We start from the raw sequence: 13,394 nt of genomic DNA, 5'->3' as shown, positions 1-13,394 counted from the left end.
CCCATTCCACCCTGCCTGTACTCTCTTCTTCACCTCTCTTCCACACTCACCATTACTCTGAACTGTTGATCCCAAGTACTTAAACTCATCCACCTTTACCACCTCTACTCCCTGCATCCTCACCATTCCGCTATCCTCCCTCTCATTTACATACATATATTCTGTTTTAGCCATGCTGACCTTCATTCCTCTCCTCTCTAAAGCATTTCTCCACCTCTCCAGGGTCTCCTCAACCTGTTCCCTACTCTCACTACATATAACAATGTCATCTGCAAACATCATAGTCCACGGGGCCTCTTGTCTAATCTCATCTGTCAATCTGTCCATCACCACTGCAAATAAGAAAGGGCTCAGAGCTGATCCTTGATGTAATTCCACATCCACCTTAAACGTACCTGTCACTCCCACCATAGTCCTCACCAATGTCACACTACCCTTGTACATATCCTGTACCACTCTTACATACTTCTCTGTTACTGCCGACTTCCTCATACAATGCCACAACTCCTCTCTAGGCACCCTGTCATATGTTTTCTCTAAGTCCACAAAGACACAATGCAACTCCTTCTGACCTTCTCTGTATTTCTCCAACAACACTCTCAGAGCAAATATTGCATCTGTAGTGCTCTTTCCTGGCATGAAACCATACTGCTGATCACTAATCATCACCTCCCTTCTTAACCTAGCTTCCACTACTCTTTCCCATAACTTCAAGCTGTGACTGATCAGTTTTATCCCTCTGTAATTACTGCAGCTCTGCACATCACCCTTATTCTTAAAGATAGGTGCCAAAACACTTTTTCTCCACTCCTCAGACATCCGCTGACTTTCCAAAATTTCATTAAACAATCTGGTTAAAAATTCCACTGCCATTTCTCCTAAGCACCTCCATGCTTCCACTGGTATGTCATCTGGACCAACAGCCTTTCCATTCTTCATCCTCTTCATAGCTGTCCTTACTTCCTCCTTGCTAATCTGCTTCACTTCCTGATTCACTGTCCCCACATCATCCAACCTTCTCTCTCTCATTCTCTTCATTCATCAGCCCTTCAAAGTACTCTTTCCATCTACTCAACACACTCTCCTCACTTGTGAGTACGTTTCCCTCACTGTCCTTTATCACTCTTACCTGCTGCACATCTTTCCCAGCTCTGTCCCTCTGTCTAGCCAATCGGTACAGGCCCTTTTCTCCCTCTTTAGTGTCCAGTCTCTCATACAACTCTCTATATGCCTTATCCTTAGCCTTCGCCACCTCTGTCTTTGCTATGTGCCTCATCTCCTTATACTCATGTCTACTTTCTTCATCTCTTTGACAATCCCACTTCTTCTTTGCCAGCCTCTTCCTCTGTATACTCTCTTGTACTTCCTCATTCCACCATCATGTCTCCTTGTCCTCCTTCCTCTGTCCAGATGTCACACCAAGCACCTTCCTAGCAGTCTCCATTACTATGTCTGCTGTAGTTACCCAGCTATTCGGTAACTCTTCATTGCCTCCCAGTGCCTGTCTTAACTCTTCCCTGAACTCCACCTCACAATCACCCTTTTTTAACTTCCACCATTTAATCCTTGGCACTGCTTTCACACTTCTCCTTGGCTTCTTGATCACCAACATCATCCTGCAGACCACCATTCTATGCTGCTTAACTACACTTTCCCCAGTCACCACTTTACAGTCTCCAATCCCCTTCAGACTGGCCCTCCTACATAGGATATAATCCACCTGTGTGCATCTTCCTCCACTCTTGTACGTCACCCTATGCTCCTCCCTCTTCTTAAAATATGTATTCACTACAGCCATGTCCATCCTTTTCACAAAATCCACAATCATCTGACCTTCTGCATTCCTCTCCTTAACACCATACCTACCCATCACTTCCTCATCCTCTCTGTTCACTTCACCAACATGCCCATTGAAGTCCGCTCCAATCACTAGTTTCTCACCCTTGGGTACACTCACCACCACTTCATCCAACTCACTTCAAAATTTTTCTTTCTCATCCATCGCACACCCAACTTGTGGAGCATATGTACTAACAACATTCATCATTACACCATCAATTTCAAGCTTCATAAACATCACTCTATCAGACACTCTCTTCACCTCCAAAACACTCTTGGCATACTGTTCCATTAGGATAACCCCTACCCCATTTCTTCTGCCATCCACACCATGATAGAACAATTTGAACCCGCCTCCTATACACTTAGCCTTACTTCCCTTCCATCTGGTCTCTTGCACGCACAATATATCAACCTTCCTTCTCTCCATCATATCAGCTAGCTCTCTCCCTATACCAGTCATACTGCCAACATTCAAAGTTCCTACCCTCAGTACTACACTCCTAACCTTCCTCCTCTCTTCCTGCCTTCTGGCATGCCTTCCCCCTCCTCTTCCTCTTCGGCCAACAGTAGCCCAATTTCCGCCAGCACCCTGTTGGCTAACAGTACTGGTGGCAGTCGTTGTTAACCCAGGCCTTGACCGATCCAGTATGTAATTATGAAAACTTCTCTGCATCAGTAATTTTTGGCAGAGGTTTTACACCGGATGCCCTTCCTGATGCAACCCTCCCCATTTATCCAGGCTTGGGACCGGCACAAAGAAATGCACTGGCTTGTGCATCCCCAGTGGCTGGGTTTTATACACCCGCTAACAAAAAAGAAATATAGTTTTGCAGCATCTGCTACTTGTAATATTAATAATATAGTCTATCTTGCCACTTGTGTAAAATGTACAGCTTTTTCTGTAGGTAAATCAATGCGTAGGTTTAAAGATAGGATTATTTAACTTAAATCTGATATTAGAAGGAAGGTACCTACAAACTCCCTTGCTAAACATATTGGGGATGCAGGCTCTGAACATATGTTTAAATCTCGGGTTATAAATGTTATTATCCGAATGCTGGGGGTGGGGGGTGATATTAATAATATCTTAAAGATGAGTGAATATGAATGGATTATAATACTACAGGCAGATATCAAACCTGGAATTAATACAAGTGTGAGTCTTAAGCCAGTACTGAAAAAGAAGCAGATGGCTGTAAGGAAATAATTAAAATGGACTCTGCATTTTATTTACAGAAGAATGTTTAAAAATGGTTTGTTTTATTATACAAGGAGAAAGTTTTTTTATAAACATTTCTTATATATGTTTTTATGGTTTACCATTCTAATTTTGACAATGTTTTGTGTGAGCAATCATTGCTTAAAAAAATTGTCGAAATTAACGTTAGTGAACGATCACAAAAATAAATTAAAAAATGTCAACAATTCAAATGATTGACATTTTTTCGCATTTACCTCAACATCCGGGTGCCATTCACAACATGTTTAGCTGGGGGGGCATGCCCCCCCTGCACCCCCCCACACACAACCCACTAATTATATATACTAACTCCGAGGATGCACTACAGTGAAGGAATGGGTACATGCCCCGATCCCCACTGTAGTGCGATCTCCAATCAGAATGCCAAAATCACAAAAATGCGAATGCACACTGGCATTCGCTCTTTTGTGTCTTCAGCATCTTTTGGTTCGCTAATACGAACCATTGAAAAGATCTTTTTGCGCATCTGCCATCATAGATGTGCAGGTCAACAATATGATGGTAAACCATTTTTAATTCTATACTTGTGCTGATGTTTTGTTGTATGTATAAAATGATGTACACCTTTAAGAAGAACCTATTAGTCTTTTAAGCTGTGTCATGATTTTATTGATTGTATTTAAGGAAGGTTCATAGGTTCATAGGTGTGTACTAGGCTAATGGCCCTGGAGTCTTTACAAGCCTAGCCCAAAAAAATTGCCTAGGCACCGTGCCACCTGATGTTAGTTCATAGTGCCCCTATCCAGTAGGGCAACTGGAATGATCCCTGGAGTGAACTTTCTGTAACCCATCCACTCATCAAGATTTCTCTTGAAGAGGGCCAGCAAGGTGCTCTGCTTGACATGAATGGGAAGTGTATTCCAGAGTATGGGCAGTCTTTGGGAGATGAACCTGTCCCTCCAGCATGTTCTGTTAATTGTGGTAATGAGGTTGTGATCTCTGAAGCGTGTGGTACGGGGGGATTGGGATTTCTTTAGGTGTAGCATTTTAAGTAGGGCTGGGTTAGACATGGCTTTGTAAGTCAAGCAGAGATCACCTCTAAGTAGGCAATAAGAGACTGAGAACAGCTGAAGTTTCTTGAGTCTGTCCATGTAGGACATGTTTTTAAGGCCTAGGATCCTTTTTGTGAGGTACTTTTGTGGCCTCTCCAGCTGTTGTAGGTGTCTGGTCAGGTACATGCCAAATGGGGCATTATATTCAATGATTGGTCTAATGAAGGATGAGTAGAGAGGGATGATGACCTCTTTCTTCCTGGATGCGAAACCTTTGGTTATAAGATGTGCCACGTAGAAGGACTTTCTGACCAGAGTGGCAATGTGGTGGTCAAAGGTGAGGTAGCTATGGACCTGGGTGCCGAGATCTGTTATGGCCCCTTCAGTGTCCAGTGGGCTCCCATCAATGTGGTAATTTGTGGGAACTGAGTGTTTTCCAAAGGGGATGATAACACATTTTTTGGTGTTATGCTTAAGGCCATGGTTCCGACACCAGTGATTGGTCTCAGAGAGGCCCTTTTGTAGGATGTCTGCATCACTTGGGGAGTTGATAATGACTCCTAGCTTGCAGTCATCAGCAAACTTTGTCAACCAGAATCCTTTTGTGTTGGCTTGGACTTCTGAGAAGCAAATGTCAAACAGGAGAGGGCCCATGACCGAGCCCTGTGGGTCTCCACTCATGACTGGTTGACAGTCTGACTTGGAATCCTCAACTTTGACTCTGTGGGTCCTGTCTGTGAGCCAAATTGCAACCCACCTAGTGATGTAAGGATTGATGCCTCATTTGGTGAGTTTATCAATGATACCTGAGTGGGGAATGGTGTCAAAGGCCTTGGCCAGTTCAAGGTAGGCTGTATGCACTGCCTTACCCTCATCCACAGCCTTGGTGACTGCCTCAAAAGTCAACCAGGTTCAGCAGGCAGGATCTCCCCTTGACAAAGCCAAACTGTGTGGGGTCAAGAGTTTGGAGATTGCTTATATCTTTGTTAAGCAGGTCCATGATGATGCGCTCCATAGCTTTGCATACCAGACTCGTCAGTCTAACGGGGCAATAGTCCCCATGGTCTGTAGTTGCTCCCCCATTATGGAGCAGGGTAACTGTAGCAGTGCACCATTCGTTGGCATACTGCTACAGATATATTTATTATTTTACACACTGATGAAGGACGATGGTCCAAAACCTTTGTGATCTAGTAAAGTTTTTTTGAGTGTTATTCTTTTGCATCAAGTGTTTCCTTCAACTGGAATACATTTTCTGCTTGGACTTGTTTGTGGTTGCAGTGAAGGTTTACCGTAGAGCTGGTCCTTGTTTGTATCTATTTAGGGCATATTTTGCCAGAGCCTTGGCTTCCTCTGTGGCTTTTTGGAAAGGTGTGGACTGTAGAAGTTTTCTTAAGTTAGCAACTTTGTCCTCTGTTCATAGTTTTAAAAAGTGCCTGCAGACTGGATTCCATTTCCATGTCTAAAACCAGCTTTTCTAGGACCATTTTCAGGGGCTCCTAGAATAATAAACATCTTCCTCTTCCCTGTTTTTCTAAGCTATGGTAGTCTACACAAATACCTTAGGCTACAGCAACAATGATCCAATGTTGAACACAGTACAGTTGTATAAATGGAATGTACCTTAGTAGATAGTCTATTTGATCACTGTAGCAGTAGCCATCCCCCTCACCATCCCTCTTCTAATGCCTCATCTGTTCTTGCCAGGGATGTGGACAAATATACAGTTTGTATATATGTTTTATTATTTTTATTGGTGTTTACCTTTCAGGGTTCCAGCCTTGCTTGTTAAGGCAAGAAAACTCTGAAGCTTTTTGGTGCTCTAAATTAGTTTTTAGGAGGCTCTGACAGTTACAGTGTATGAAAGGCACCCTTAAACTTTAAAAATATGTCAGGTTGATCATATCCTCTGCAGCATGTAACCCAAATAGCTGAGGCTATTGCAACAGTGATCAGTTAAAACATCTACTATTATGATAAGTTCCAGCTACACAAGTGTACTTTCACATACTTACAGAGCTTTGTATAAACTCTTTACAGTGCTTTCCTTCTGCCATTACTGGTACTGCCATAAAGCTGTCTCTGTGGGATCTAGCAAGTCCATTCAGTTTCTGACTTTATTGTTCATCTCTTCCTCTGCTAATTTCTCACTCATTTCTTCCCCACAAGACTGCATGCAGGTTAGTTCATCTGAATGAATGACCGGTTAAAATCTCTTTCCTTTCTTCAGTTTTTTATTATGACCTGTGATATAGTCTTGAAATGTTCCCTTTATTTTATACATCTCCCAGATATTACTTTTTTTTCTCTAATGAAGTGGCTGCCATTTCCATCGCTGTGTTTGCTGACTGTTTCTCTTCTCACCATTTCTCCACATGGCTTTCTGTCTTCTTGCTGCTAGTTGTTTCTTAGTTGTTTTCTCAGTTATTTTGTTTTTTTTTTTTATTTATTTTCCTTGAAGTCATAAGTAACTTCCGAATTTCATCTGACTTACTGATTTGCAAAAACTACAGGCTTTTCACAATATTTCTGCTCTCTCTACCCATAGCACTATTTTTAGCAAGATATCCATGTGCTGCTATACTGGAAGTCTGTATTACTCCCTTAGTAGTGGTTCTGTGTTAACCTCAGTACTAGAAAGTCACATTGTGAGAAATGAGTGAAAGAGACTAGATCTCCTTTCTGCTTATATCTCATCTATATTTGATTAACAAACTGGTATTTATTTTATTTTTATTTTAACATTTGTTTACCAGGAAAGTCCAACTTGGAACCAGACAATTTTCAGCAGAGGCCCGGGGAGAAATGCTCCAGACGCATGTCTTTGTACCATGGGAGGAAACCGGAGCACACAGAGAAAAGCCACATGAATGCAGGGAGGATATGCAGACTCCACACAAAAGGCACCCCAGCAGAAAATTGAACCAGAGAACCTCTTGTTGTAAGGTGACAATGTTAACCTCTGTACCACTGCGCTGGTATATTTGGCTTTGGCCTGATTTATCCTTCTATTAAGGTGAGTATGCCTACCATATTAAAATTTTCTCCAGGGTCAAAATGGTCTGTTCTTGGTACCTCCAAGACATTTTTTTGTTAAACAACTTTTCTGATGAGGACTGTGTTACATGGCCCAGTGCCTCTATTTTGCCTTGGAGAAATTGAATTAAGCTCCATTTGAGCTAGTAGTTAGAGCTGCATTAAAGTTTCTGCCTTGGAAAACTTGTTGGGTGTGATTTCTCAGAGGAGAATTTCTAAATCCTCTTTACTTTATTTTCAAGGGATAGTTTCACATAGAACAGGCCCTTCTTTTACACCTAAGGTAGGGAACATGGATAACTTAAATCAGTGTATTTCCTAATTCCTAATTACTCAAACCATGGTGGAGGACTTATTGTACTGCATGGATTCCACAGACAGCACCATATACTTTAGAAAGGATTCTCAGCTATTTGTTTCTGTTGATGTCAAGTGTGCGGAACAATGAGTTCCCAAAATTTAACCTTGCCAGGTTGGTTTCCTGATACAAATTTTTTGCATCTTGTATTACACTCATACCTATACTTCTGAATGCAATACATATTTTACTAGAGTCATGGCTACTTTCTGGGCAGTTTTCAAAAATGTGAGTATAGATGACATCTCTGCAGCTGCTGCATGGTCATCCTTGAATTCTTTTGTGAAACACTAGAAATTAGACCTGGTTTCTAAGTCAAGATCCTCCTTTGAAGCACTGTTATCAAGGGTATGTTGGCCTAGGTTCATTCATAGGGAAAGGCTTATGACTCTGTTGTATGTCTTATGGAGGATGAACCTACTCCAATCAGATACAAAAATTAGGTACTTAATACAATGATAGATCTGTAAGAGTGGGACTATCCTCCATAACAACCCTGGCCACTTTCCCTTGCCTTGGCCAAGATGGTCTTGGTGTCTTATCGGTATGTATGCCTGTATGTATTACTTATTTTGGTGTGGCTACCACAGATCTCTAGAGGTTGAGCAGTGTTTTGCATTATGGGACAAAAGAAGTACTAAGCAGCCTGGGAAAATTTGGAGTACTGAGTGGCATTAAAGCCTGCAAGTCCTACAATTTATAGGGTAGGGCCCTACTCTTATAGAGCTATCATTCTGGTAAGTAAATTACTTTTATTCATATCCTTGGTAATGTCTTTGCCCACCTTCCCCTGCCTTAGTGAAGGAGGTTCAAGTATCTTATATTATTGTCCTTAATGGTGCTAACCCCAGATCTGGAGAGGGAGAGAAGTCCATCATGTATGATGGGATAGTGGGAATGTATATAGCAGCCTCTCCTTCTGGACTGTTACTTTGTCATATTGAAGGGGCTTGTGTATCTTTTTTTCCTTTCAAACTTTTGATTGAAATTTCTATCATTTATAAATACAAACAATAGAGATTTTATCTCATGAAGAACATCTCAAAACAAGAAATGTATCTAGTGAAATACCAGTAAAAACACAGCTTGCCTATAATTATGAACATATCAGAAAATCAGGGTACACCTATCAGACAGTCTTCAAACCAATGGTATAGTCAAACTTTAGGCCAGTCATTACATATGTGCAACTTTCTTGCTCTACTTTCTTGAGAACTTAAATGTTGTAATAAATTCTAAAATTATTATCTCTTGTCTCATCAATCATATGCCTTTTACCCCCTTGCCATGTTTTAGCAAACTAGCTCCTAACCCAACTATCCAGGAACAGTAGCATCACTTTTTCCAGTCATGTCCAGTCACATTTATTACCCCTATACCAAGCAAACAAAACTTCCATCTCTAAGGAACCATTTTTTCCAAAAATTGCTGTTCATTTCTCTATGATATCTTTTTAACAGCATTTGATAAATTCACATTCTTAAAACCTGTGAATATGATCAACATTAGGTTCCTTAGATCTCCAGTGCTTTGCGTCCCTTTTAGTTCCCTATAAAGTTTCACTGGAGTTCAGAACTACCTGTGCATCCAACACATATGAACATCTCAAACCCTAGGCAGGATAGTTAGCTTATAACTTATTTTGATGGCATCCACCCAGTCATCCTTAGAGATACTTTTTCCCTATATTTCCATCTGATGCATAGCTAATCCTTTTCTGTACTGTAGATATGTGTAATCAAAATCTTATAAAGTTTACTACAAGTCCATTTATTCACATTCCCTAACACATTACAGGAGGGGAATACAATCTTTTTTTGTTTTTTAAACACCCTTACTAAATTATCATTTAAGACATAGGCGAACATGCACTAACAAAATAAAAACAAACCATATTAACATTTGTTTCCTTTTACATACATTATATATTTATTTATTTTTTATTTTATTTTACATTTGTTGACCGGGATAGTCCGACTGGATATATGTCCATTTTCAGCGGAGGCCCGGGGAGAAAAGCTCCACAGAGAAGACAATACAAGTAAGTTACAATACACATAGAAGAAAAGGAGAGAAATACAGGTTTACATATTATTATGCATTACTTAATTAGATACATTTGGCAACTATAACATTAAACAAAGCTCAGAAGACAATGATGTTTCAATTTTCAGTACAGTGACTGGTTCTTTATAGAACTCAGAAGGACCATGAAGAAACTGTCTAATGTGAAACCAACAAAAATAGGATAGTGGTCAGCATAATTTAGAATTTGGTTAAATCAAACAACCCTGGATTTCCAGGTAGGATATTGTTATCTATCTAAGGCAACTAATCTGGATTTTCACATGGGCATAGCCATTGTATGTTAAAATATTGTTTAAGATTCTTTTTGAATAGACAAAGGGAAGTAATAAGTCTTAGGTTATTAGGGAGGGAATTCCAAAGCTTTCCTATAGAATTGGCGAAGAGAGCCTCACCTCCCAAATTGTTAGATTTGGTGGTATGGACCAGGTCTGTTTGAGGAGCGTAGACAGCTAAGATTGGAGTAAGGGATCAGTAGTTTATTAAGTGATGGGGTTTTGTCAGGTTGTTTAATGATTTTAAATGCTTCAGTGAGTTGGTTCATTTTGAGAAGATTAGGTAGTTCTAACCAGTCAAGTTTCCTTAAGTTAAGGCAGTGATGTGTTCTATAAGGTGCTCCCGTTACAAATCTGGCAATGTGATTATAAGAAACAGATAGTTTATTAATATCACATTTATTGAGGTGGGAAAGTACAGGAGAGGCATATAATAGGGTGGAGAGGAGGTGCGTGCGAGCAATGGCTAGTTTGGCAGAGGGGATTAGAAAGTTCTTTATTCTATACAAGGATCCAAGTTTCTTGTTTACAGTCTTTATGGTTTGACTGATATGCAAATCAAATTTAAGTTTGTTGTCAATTATAACGCCTAATAGTTTTGTATTGGTATCAGGCACAATGATGGTACCATTATTGGATTGAATGGTGAAGGTACTATTATTCAATTGTAAAGTGAGATGCATGGGAGGAGGGGCTGAGGTAGGAGAAAATAGTAGTAACTTAGTTTTTTTTGGGTTTAGGATGAGTTTCCGCTCCGAGCCATTTTTCTACTATAGTAAAGCAAAGTTGGGTGGCTATTTGTAAATCGGGGAGAGAGACATCTGAGCAAATAAGGGTGGAGTCATCTGCGTATTGGATGCAGGTGGCTTTGGGGATAACTGAGTGAAGTTCATTTATGAATACTGAAAAAAGAAGGGGACCAAGTATAGAGCCATGGGGAACTCCTATAGTATTTGGCAGCAGTTGAGAGAGCTTATTTTGCCATTGGACTGCTTGTTGCCTTCCAGAGAGATAAGCGTGGAACCAGCTAAGGGCTGGATTATTGAGGTGTAAGGTTTTCAGAGTGTGGAGAAGTAACTGGTGATTGACCATATCAAAGGCTTTTGACAAGTCCAGGAAGAGAGCAGAAGATATTTTTTGTTGTTACGGTTTTGATTAACTGTGTCAGTAAAGGAAAGGAGGGCGGTGGTCGTACTATGGTGGGGTCTGAAACCATGTTGAGACTTGGTCAATAGGTTGTTTAGGGTAAGATAGTGAAGAAGTTGTTTATGAACACATCTTTCCATGATTTTGGCTATTGGAGACAATATTGCTATTGGTCTGTAGTTCGATGGTTCAGTAGAAGAGCCACCCTTGTGGAGTGGTATGACATAGGATATTTTCCAGATAGAGGGATTTGTGGCCTCAGTGATGGTTCGATTAATCAGAATAGAGATGGGATAGGCTATTACATCTGCTGCTATTTGCAGGTATTCTGCTGGGAGTCGATCTGCAGAGAGGATAGTTGGTTTAAGTTTTTCAGTAAGGTTCTAATGTAGGATGTGGATATGGGTTGAAAATTAAAGAAGGGGAATGATTCTTCTAAAACATTTTTAAGGGGAGAGGAAGGGGGAGGTAGTTGATTGGCTAGTGACTGTATAGTCTCAGTAAAGAAGGAGTTAAAAGTATTGGCTACTTCTTCTGGGTTTTACCAATAAGTGTCTCAGGGTAGGGGTTGACGATTTCCCTGTATGGAGAAGATTATTTAAACCTGCCCAGAACTTCTTAGGGTTATTCTGGTGTTTATCTTGGAGGTGACAGAAGTAGTTCTTTTGTCCAGGGTAATGGCTTTTTCAGATCATTCCTAAGCTGCTGGAATTTAATGCGATCTAGAGGTACCTTAGTAGCGCGCCATATATCCCAGGCCTTGTCTCTAAGTTTAATTTTGGATTTGGTTTCTCTGGTTAACCAGGGTGCTATCCGGACTTTAGTTCTGACTACTCTGTTAGGTGCATGAAAGTCCAGAATATTAAGGAATGTGTCAGTAAAGAGTGTCACGCTCTCTTCGAGCGGAAGAGTTTTTAGCTTAGACCAGTTACAGGATTTGAGTTCTGTTAAAAATTGTGTTGGAGCAAATTTCTTTTTATTTCTAACAAGTCTGTGTATGGGGAGGTTTGTGCTAGTAATTTTGTGTTTTAATATGAATGTGACTAGGTGGTCACTGAGATCATTAGGGAGGGTCCCAGTGGTATAATTATGGGTGAGGTTATTAGTAAGTATCCAGTCAAGTATACTCTCTTTTTGGTGAGGATTTCCTATTCTTGTGGTAGAGGCTATACTTTGGGAGAAACCATGTAGGTTTATGGGCATAGGATTTGTCTGTGAGGAACATTGGGTCCAGTCAATGTTGACATCTCCTAGTACAATGGTTTCTTGAGGGTAGTTAGTGGCTAGCCAGCTTAGTGTATGCTCCATAGTTTCTAAGTTGTTCCCGGGCGGAATGTAAATTACAAAAAGATTGATACTTTTTTGGTTATTTAAACATAATTTTAGAGCAATTGACTCTGCATTAGTGACCTTAGGTGGTTGGATAGGATTCATTATGATATTAAGTGTACTTCTGTACAAGACAGCTATACCACCACCCCTTTTTTTTCGCGATCTACCCTAAATATATTATACCCAGGTGGGAGAATCTCATTATCTTTGGTGGCTGGTTTGAGCCATGTTTCTGTTAGGCACATGATATCAGGGAGGTGGGTGGCTAGCATGGCATGTAAATTATGAACCTTATTATTTATGCTTCTTAGATTAAGATGGAAGATGAGAAGGGAACTAGTTGACCTTTGGGATAAGATTGGAATGACAGAATCGAGGTTAGGGGATGGACCTGGATTTGGGTGTATATCGCCATCCTTAGTAATACTTTTTTTCAGGTAGTCTAAGAGTCTAAAGAATTTATATAGTATCTTTTGTCCATGTCTTGTAGTTGATGCCTTTGGATATAATTGGATGGGATATGTACTGTTTATACATGACGTTTTTATGGGGTAATGGAAAGGAGAAAGTTCTTTAAGGAGAAGATTTAGGGGAATGCAAGTTTGGCCCTTAGGGTAGTGAAATCCTATAAGTTTTAGGTTTTCATAGCTTGTTAATGAATAAGGGATAATTATAAGTGGTAGTATAAGAGGAATAATAAGATTCATTGCTTTTGACAAGTCAGAAGAGGGAGGTTATTCTAATAAAATAGATGGAACCAGAGTTTAGATGACAAGAGTTGGTTAATTGATTAGGGTTGTGGGAAGGAGTGTAGGTAATAGGAAGGTCAGTGTGATTGGCTCTAAGGTGTAGGGGGTGTGGTTTTAAAAACTAATAAATGAAAGGATAGTGGGGCGGGTGGGATAAGGGGGCAGGGTGGGGCACGAAGCAAGCCCGAGCGAAGCGAGGGCGAAGCGGAGTGGGGATGAACCAACCAGGAGCTTTCTGGGTCTTAAAGGTTGTACACTGCAGGTAAGTGCAGGAACCACTTTTGGCAATACTAGACCTGATTTTAGAGCACTAGTAGA

This window comes from Protopterus annectens, chromosome 8.part0 (genome assembly GCF_019279795.1).
Source record: "Protopterus annectens isolate FY-2018-M chromosome 8.part0, PAN1.0, whole genome shotgun sequence".
Taxonomy (NCBI): domain Eukaryota; kingdom Metazoa; phylum Chordata; order Ceratodontiformes; family Protopteridae; genus Protopterus; species Protopterus annectens.
This window is presented reverse-complemented; position numbering follows the sequence as displayed.